This window comes from Sciurus carolinensis, chromosome 6, assembly GCF_902686445.1.
Source record: "Sciurus carolinensis chromosome 6, mSciCar1.2, whole genome shotgun sequence".
NCBI classification, from domain to species: domain Eukaryota; kingdom Metazoa; phylum Chordata; class Mammalia; order Rodentia; family Sciuridae; genus Sciurus; species Sciurus carolinensis.
The window spans coordinates 45,118,114-45,127,622 of NC_062218.1; the positions used below are offsets into that span (position 1 = coordinate 45,118,114).

General features: G+C 43.6%; 1 pseudogene; it reads left to right on the top strand.

Annotated features, from left to right (window-relative positions):
• Positions 1-5,554: 5,554 nt before the first annotated feature.
• LOC124986258 (G patch domain and ankyrin repeat-containing protein 1-like) lies at positions 5,555-6,608 on the top strand (annotated as a pseudogene).
• Positions 6,609-9,509: the final 2,901 nt, after the last annotated feature.

Sequence of the window (9,509 nt, forward strand, 5' to 3'; positions counted from 1 at the left end):
TTCTGAGGCTGGGAATGGAACCAGGCCTCCCCCATGTTAGGCAAACACTTTACTACTAAATGACACCCCCAACCCTCACCTCATTTGTTTTGACCCGGACCAATCTGATTTGTCATTTGTGTTCTTTGAGAGGCAGGTTCCTTTCATATTCTTGTCTCGTGGTTTGTGGAATGGCCCACAAAAAGCTATGTTCAGGTTCAAATCCTCGGAACTTGTGAGTGTGACCTTATTTGGAAAAGAGGTCTTCTCACATGTAACTATGTTAAGGAGCTTGTTATGGTTTGGATAGGTGGTGTCCCCCAAAAGTTCATGTGTGAGACAACACAAGAAATTCAGAAGAGAAATAATTAGATTAGCAGAGATCTAACCTAATCTGTGGATTAATCCAGTCGAGTAGCTTAACTGGGTGGTAACTATAGGCAGGTAGGGTGTGACTGGAGGAAAAATGTGACTGACATCCTGACTTTGGGGTTTTATTTTGTCTCTGGCTCCTTGCTTTCTCTGCTTCCTGGTTGCAATGTCCTGAACTGCTTCCCTCTGCCATACCCTTCCACCATGATGTTCTGCCTCGTCTCTCGTCCAGAGCAATGGAGTCAGCTGACCTTGGACTAGACCTCTGAGACTGTGAGCCAAAAGAAACTTTTTCTTCTCTGAGTTATTCTTGTCAGGAATTTTGATCACAGTGATGCAAAAGCTGCATAAAACGGAGTTCAAGTTAAAACCTTCCTGGGTTCTCTGGGTGGACCCTGCATCCAATGACAAGTGTCCATGCAAGAGGCACACAGAGAAGAGGAGGAAGCCAGGTGAACACAGAGGCAGAGATTGGATCCAGCCATGAGCCAAGGAACACATGTAGCCATCAGAAACAGGAAGAGGTAAGGAACAGACTGTTCTTGAGAACCTTTGGTAGAAGTGAGACTCTGCCAATACCTTGGCTTTGAGTTTTTGGTCTCCTGAACTGTGAGAGAAAAAAATTCGATTGTCTGAGGGTCACCAAGTTTATGAGAATTTGTTATAGCAACTTTAGAAAATCAAAGCTAAGGAGGAACCCACTCCCATGCAAAAATCTCCAAAACGATTACATTTCTATGAGCATTTATCATGACTCAAACCAAATTAAAATGTATAGACACATCCACATTTGTAAAAGAACTGCCTTGGAGTCTTTATGAAGAAAGATAGTCAAATTGAATGGAAAGGACGTGAGTGTGAGTTTGTTTCTTGTAAGTGTGATTTAGGCCAACTGCGTGACATTTTGAGTCTCACTGTCTTAATCTGTGATGTAAAAACTTCATCCCTAACTTCTTGTGAATTGACTGTTGTTATTGTTCAGTCCACTTCCTGGGCTGCTACAAACTTAGAGGCCTTTCTTTGCAACCAAAGTCCAATGTGAGATAATATTTAGTTGTATCTTGCGGTGCATTTTGAACACAGGTTGTATACCCAGCATCACATTCAAGATGTAGCATACTTCTATCACTCTAGAAGTTCTCCCCTGTCCCTTGCCTGCTGTCCCTTACCTGGAGAACATGAATTCTTGGGGGGAAATTCTTGGTCTCCAGAGGCTTGAGGGGAAATCTCCAAATGACCATCTTCTCTAAGTTAAACCAGACTTGAAAATTAGGACAGGGTCCTCATTGCCTAGGTGTTGAAGATTAAACACTGGAGAAATGCCAAGGCAAGAAAACCAGTTTTATTTAAGGAATAGAACAGAAATAGACTTTTCTGGAGAGGAGAAGGGGACCCAATGCTGGTACCCCTAAGATTGGGAGTGTCTTGATTTTTATAGCACCCCTCCCCCACTTCCTGTCTTCCTAGAGGATGGGAAGGAAAGAGTAGTCCCAGGGAATAATTACTTGTGTTGAAAAGTGCAATCCTTCCCCTCCTCTGGGGGTGTTAGCAACTGATTGAGGGGAAGTGCTATCTACTTATTTCCTTTTCTTTGATAATCAATATCTATCCTTTGCCCCTGTCTCATAAGAACACAGAAACCCTCCCCATAACTGGGCAGACAAGAAGCCCCCCTACATGTCCTTCTACCCTGCTGACAATTACTGCTCCTGCTGCAAGTCTGCTAGGTTACCTCACCCAGATGAAATACAGAAAGGATTTCTCACCGTTTCCATACTTGGATATATTCAGGTTTATACTGTCTGGTAGGCTTTGCTTTTGTCCTGGGTATCCAAAACTCAGAATAATTTTGGCCTTCATTTAAAAATCCCAAACAGATATCTTTGCAAACTTTTTTTCTTTCTCTGAAATGCATTTGTTTCATTCCTACATTCCCATCTCAGTTGGAAACCTTGGGGATTTGCATTCAATTGCATCTGGATGGGGTCCACTTCCTCAGCAAACCAACAGATTTGAGAAAACACAGAAAGCAGAACAACAAAAGCAACCCACAATGCTTTTAAATGTCTCTGTGGATGGAGAATTTGCTGAACATCTCAGAAGTGTTTTTAAGAAGTTCTGACTTTGACCACATATCCTCTCCTTCTATTTTTAACTTGTGAATGATCGGCTCAAATGAAGTTCTGCGGTTTGAATTAAGTTATCACTTCATAGAAGTCTGGCTCCAGCATCTCACTCCTCCCTCTCTCCCTTCCTGGCAGCCTCTGGAGTGTTTAGGAGAATGTTTCTTTGCATTAATTTTTTGAGAGGAAGTCCTTGAGAGGAGTCTAATTGAACTTGGCTCCTCCAAGTTCCTTGTAGAGTTAGAGAAGCAAAGTGTGAGGTTGCCAAGACGTTTAGTGGAAGAGAAGCCTGTGGCTGTTTGACTGCTTAAAGTAGTTGCTAAGGAGGCAAAAGTTTCACTCTGAAGAGTTGCTCTGTTTTGTGACCACAGACTATACCCCTTCCTGCCACAAAGCGGACATAACATTGAATGTTTTGTAGCTTCAGTTCCAATTCCTGCCAACTGCAAGAACAACTTACAATGCGAGACACTCTTGGTATACGAGAGCCCCCATTTGATTATTTTAGGTCAAAGAAATGCTTCTGAAATTTTCCTGGGCACACATTATCAACTGGGGACAAACTTAAGATGCACATTTTGATTTAATAGACCTGGGTAGGTGCCAGAGATTCTAAATTTCTAGCAAATTCCCAGATGATGCAGGTAGTTGGTCTATCCTTTGTTGTCATAAAAAGCTAGAATATTTTTCAAATACTAGATAAAAACTGTGCTCATAGGCTTTTATATAGATGTTTATGACTGCCTTGTCACAACCCAGTTGTGCCAGGGCAGTGGTGTAGGTTGTGGGAAAGCCAAAGAAAGTGCCCAGAGTCAGCATGGAATACATATGGTTTATTGGGAAAAGCTTACAAGAGATGGGAGACTGCTGGAAGAAAAGTCAGTGGTGACAGACTGACAGGTAGCACTTCCATCCCTCAAGGTGCTTTGCCCAGGAATGCCTACTCTCCCTATGGTCTTCGGTCCAGTGGCAGATGGCTAGATGGGTGACATGAATCCTTTCCATAGTGTCTTCAGTTCCACTTCTGTCCCCAGTGAGAAATGGGCTGTACACGTTAGGCTGCAGAAGCATTGGCGTCATCAGCATTAGCTTAATTTGACCAACATCCCAAGGAGCAACTGGCCTGGTGTAGACGCAAGCAAGTAGTTTTCTACAGAAAACACTAACTTGCTCTAGTTCCCGGTGTGCATGAGAGAAAACCGTGTCATTCAAGATAATGTTTATCTGGACGTTTGTGTCCAGGCCTGCCCTCTTGTTCCTCTAACTTGGCTAGCTTTTTGAGAACAGAAAGGGGGCATTCAGGGATGTGGTGTTTTACTATCCGCCACCCCTTGCTTTAGATTCAACTACTGAAAAGTAAAAACACAGAAATATAAACTAAGCCCTCAAAGGGTCTCAAAAAATTAAAAAAAAAAAAAAGGAAAAAAACCAAAAAACAGAAAACAAATAAAAAATCTGTATCAGAAGTTAGCCAGAGGTGGAAACTGGGTAATGACTGGAAAATATTACTGCCCTGAACTTCTGCAGTTATTTTTTGGGTAAAAATGAAGTTGTCTTAGGGCTAGATGTTATTAGGGTCATATGTATTGGAGATTCCCTTAGAGTTCTGCTCCGTTCTAGTTCTACACACATGGTCAAATTATTAAATCTTTCTAAATATTTCTCTTAATATACAATGCTGGAGATAATAAGGGTACCCCCCCACCCAAGGTGGTTGAGAGGATGAAATGGGATCACAAACTGGTGATGTGCTGGAACTGGCTCTTGCTTGGGTTTGGTTTTGGTAGGTTGGAGTCAGCCGTGGTGGATGATTTACACCACAGAAATTGCTGTAAGTCAGGATGGGTCTTTTTCTGCTCTGCTCTGTTCTGTCCTTTTCTTTCTCTCTCCCTCCCTCCCTTCCTTCCTTTTTTCCTTTAGAATTGGATTTACCACCACACCGTCACATATGAGGTACCTGGTACCTAATAGAGCTCAGTAGGGATTAATTGCGACTTCCCTAACAATTGCTATAATTTGGATCTTCAGTGTTCCCAAAGGTCTGAGTGTTCAAGACTGGATCCTCAGTGCAGTGCTATTGGGAGGTGGTGGGGCCTTTAAGAGAGGGTGGACTAGTGGGAAGTCCTCCGGTCATTGAGCCTTTGAAGGGGACTCTGGGACTTGACCTCTTCTCTTTATCTCCTTTTTGCTTCCCAGCCATCATGTGCTCCTACCAGGATGTGCTGCCTTGATACAGACCTAAAAGTAACAGGGCCAACCAATCATGGTCCGGAACCTCCAAAACTGTGAACCCAAATAAACCTCTTCCTTTTGTACCTCAGACATGCCTGGTTTAACAGGTCTTTTTTTTTTTTTTTCTTTTTAGTGTGTGTGTGTGTGTGTGTGTGTGTGTGTGTGTTCATTATTAGGAATTGAATCCATGGCCTTTGCGGGTTAGGCAAGCATTCTACCACTAAGCTACACCCTCAGCCCTATAAACCCTTTAAAAAATTTGTTTTTGTTGTTGATTATTTAAAGTATTTGTTACAGTAACAAAAAAGCCAACTCACATAACTACCTTTGCTAAAATCTTCCAGTACCTATAGTTTGAAATGCATAATTTAGCACTGGGTATTCTATACCAACTTTCTTCTCAATAAATTCTGTAACTGACTTCTTTTCAAGAAATGGTAGCCTTGGGTCTCCAAACTGGATGCAGAACAAAGTGTGACTGTAATCTGCCATTCTCCATGCTTTGCTTTTTCATCCCTTCAAGGAAAACACGAAACATAGTTTCAGAATCTGGGGAGCTCATTGTTCTAACAGCTTTGGTCCCCTCCACAGGAAGCTCAGAGTCCACGCTGTACAGTCTCAGGAGAGATCCCAGAGTGTTAAGGTGTCTCTGCAGCTCACTGTGTGACAAGCATGTCACCACCAGCACAGGGAGGCCAGTTTGCAGTACGGAAGCTACAAAGCAATGCAGACAGGAGCCTTTCCCCAAGATGCTCTGGAAAAACGTCACCTCTGTTTTTATTTGGGAAGAGGAGAGCCCGAATAGGATTGAGCAGAATTAAAGGGCCGGGTTGATGTTTCTTGATACCATGGCCAGGCTGTCCCTTATCATGTTCACTCCAACCACAGACCCTAGTGAACTATGGAAAGATGGGCAGCAGCAGTCACAGTCTGAAAAGCCAGAGCCCACCCGGGGTGGGGCGCAGCCTGGGCTCTCTATGAGGCCCTGATTGCAGATGGGAGCAGTACACCTGAACCCTAGAGGTCTCCTCCTGATCCTGTCAGGGAGAGAAAGAGGAAGAAAAGAAGAGTGACGAGGAAGGCTGCAGCAGAAGCAGTGGCCGCAGCAGTGTCAGGAAGACTGGACAAGGGAGATTCCTTGAGGCTGAGGACAAAATGACCCACTGGATATTGAAGGCTGCCCAAGAGGGGGACCTGGCAGAACTTCAAAGGCTGTTGGAGCCCTGCGAGGCGGGGGGAGCTGGAGGGAATTTCAACGCTCGGATGCCTCCTGGCTGTCGTGTGCTGTCTGAGCGGGCCAGGGTGCTGCTGCGCACTGTCTCCTGGGCTGAGGGGCTGCCTGGGTGGGGGCCTGTTAGCTGGGTGGCAGGGCTGCTGCTCAGTTGGATGAAGAAGCAGGCTTTCCCAAGGTGGCCCGGATGATCAGGGAGAGCCATGGAGAGAGAAGGAGCCCAGAGAACTGGTTCCTTCTTCCTCCCCTTAGCACTGCGAGACCTGTGATGCCCACTTTGAACACTCCAAGCACTGCATGCCCACTGCTCATTTGCTGTCACTGTCCAGGGTCCCCAGCCCCACAACCTTCCCCTTGGGGTGTGCCCACCTCCAGCACTGGCTTCAAGCTGCCCCAGAGGGGAAGCTGGGAACCAGGAATGGGACCCGAGGGGGAGGGCTGCTCCAACTTTATACCCGCCGTCCTCAAGAAGGATCAAGGACTGGGTTACAGACCAGCACCCCAGCCCCAAGTCACATGCTTCCCAGCTCAGGATACCTAGGGCTGTGTCTGGGACAGAGAGAGAGAGCCCCTGGAGTGGTCACAGTGAGCCGGAGGGAGAACAGAAAGCAGGAGGAGAAGGACAGGGCTTGGAAGGGGATCTGAGTACACACATGAACCTCGGTTTCTGATTTTGGTGAAGTCTGACACTGGTCTGCTTCGAAGTCTGAACTTGAAACTCTGACTTGAGCCCTTAGACTTATATTTTCTGGGATCTGCCCAGGTACTGGACCTTCAGGTTTTGGGTCACTGGACACTGATTTTGGGAGGAGGGACTGAAAGTGGAGAAATAAACATCTTCTATTGTGGTTAAAAAAAAAATCAGCAGGGAGGGATAGAATATTTGTTCTTGCTATTGAGTAGGTCTAGGTCCAGGCACAAGCTTACACATTCACCTAAATAATTGTAGGTGGTGTATTCATTTGAAGATGACACCTGCCACAGCATGTAGGTAGGTGATTTCCTTGCGTGCATTTGAGCCGACAACATGGCTTTACTGTCCTGTACGAAGAGTCAGCCTAGCCATCCAAGGAGAATGCCCTCTGTTGTTCTCTCCTCTTGCTCTAAATTTCTGTTCCTTCTCTTGGCCTCTCCTCAATGCCCTCTGCTGTGAAGAATGTGAGGCCATAATTAATGCCCCTCATTCTACCCAAAAACTTTCCCTGAGAAGCAGATTTAAACCACCATTAAGACCATGAGCTCTGGACTAACCAGGTTCCAGTCCCTCTCTTGGGACTTGAGACTGTAAACATGCCTTATTTTCCTCATCTGTAAGATCAAAATGTGTCCTTTAGAATGTTTTTGAGTGAAGTAAAAAGATTTAAATACACTGAGTTTTTTTTTTTTTTTTTTTTTTTTTTTTGCGGTGCTGGGGATTAAACCTAGGGCCTTGTGCTTGCAAAGCAAGCACTCTACCAACTGAGCTATCCCCCCAGCCCCTACACTGAGTTCTTAGAGCAATGCCTTGCATAGTAATTTATATGTTTACTATTATGATTTCCCCAGTTATTCCATCTTTTTTCCAATTTCATCCTTTTCCCTCCTTAAGAAACTTTTTCTTAGCCTATGCATATGCTCACATCTCTCTGCCTTAAAAACAAATACAAACAAAACTGGAGTGTTTCTTTAAATAGATCTACTCTTTCTTTTCTGACATGCTTTTGGGAAAACAAAAAAATCTATATTCACGTTTTTCCTTCCTGTCCACTCATCTCTCTCCCATCTGTGCAGTCTGGTCTTACCTCTGTAGCTGTTGCAGTTACTCAAAATAGACAACTGTTCTGATGGTTCCAGTTCTCTGGGATCACGCTTAGGTGTTTAATAGTTTGGGGAGGTGGTTGGCAGCTTGTACTATGAAAAACATACAGGTTCAAATCTCAGGAGTTTTTTAAAATAGTTTTTATTTGTTCTAATTAGTTGTACCTGGCAGTAGAATGCTTTTATACATTTTGACAAATTTTACATAAATGGAGTGTAATTTCACTTTTTTCTGATTGTACTTGTTGTAGGATCACATCAGTCATGCAGTCATATATGTACATGAGATAATAATATCTGTTTCTCTCTCCTATCCTTTCTACCTACGTGCCCCTTCCCCTCTCTTCACTCCCCTCTACCTAATTTAAAGTAACTCTATTCTTCCCTAGTGACCCCCCTACCCCGCCCATTGTGAATTAGTGTCTGCATATCAGAGAAAACATTCAACCTTTGATTTGGGGGTTTGGCTTATTTCGTTTAGCATGATATCCTCCAACTCCATTCATTTACCAGCAAATGCCATAATTTCATTCTTCTTTAAAGCTGAGTAATATTCCATAATATATATATATATATATATATATATATGTGTGTGTGTGTGTGTATATATGTATATACTAGTGATATATATAGTATATATATATATATATATCACATTTTCTTTATCCATTCGTCTGCTGAAGGGCATCTAGGTTGGTTCAAATCTCAGGACTTTTTACATGTAAGCCTCCAGTATCATTTTGGGGTTAGAGATGGGACATTGGCAGTTTAGCCTAAGCAATGTGGCATGGTTGAAAGAATTGTGAACTTGGAGTCACAAGACCTGGGCTCAAGTTCTCATTTTGCTTTGTACATGGTAGATGATCAACCAAGACTTATTTAAACAACATGAATTATTTACCCAGAAAATCACTCAGGACTCTTCTTAATTTTATAAAAATACACAAGCTCTCCAGGTTGAGTCCAATGCTGACAGAGCCTAGGCAGCAGTTGAGTGGGTGTTTTCATGCAGAAATTAGCAAGGAAGGGGTCAGAAAGGATTTTTTCTCTGAAGGAAGATTGTGGCAGGGAGATGAGGTGCTGATGAGGTCGCTGCAGGAACCGGAACTGCCCTTGTAGATGGAGAGCTGGGCCTCAGAGGAAATCTTCCCCAGTGGAAGCCATTAGGCATTTCTTAGTTTCATTTATCTCTTCTTTCTAGAGCCATGCCTCCAGGCTGCTTTTTCTCTCAGGAGAATCTTAACCTCTAATTCTTCTTGTCATTTTTCTTGAAAAGATTCCCAATATTAAGAGAATTATAAACTATATTGAGCAAAAAGCTAACTTAACTACCTTCATTTTACAAAGTGTTATGGTTTAGCTATTAGGTGTCCCCAAATGCTCATGTGTGAGGCAATACAAGAAAGTTTAGAGGTGAAATGATTGGGTTACAAAAGCCTTAACCTAGTCAGTGCATTAACCCATTTGAATAGATTAACTGTTAGCTGTAGGCAGGTAGGGTGTGCCTGGAAGAGGCAGGTTACTGGGGGCACATCTTTGCCTGTCTATTTGTCCCTGGTGAGTAGAGCTCTCTCTTTCTCTCTGCTTCTGGTTTGCCATATCTTGGAGCTGATTTCTTCCTCCACATCCTCCTACCATGAGGTTCTGCCTCTTCTCCATCCCAGAGCAATAGAGTTGGCTATTTATGAACTGAGACCTCTGAAACCAGGAACCCCAAATAAACTTTTCCTCTTCAGTGTCATTCTTGTCAGGTCTTTTGGTCACAGCGCCAAAAA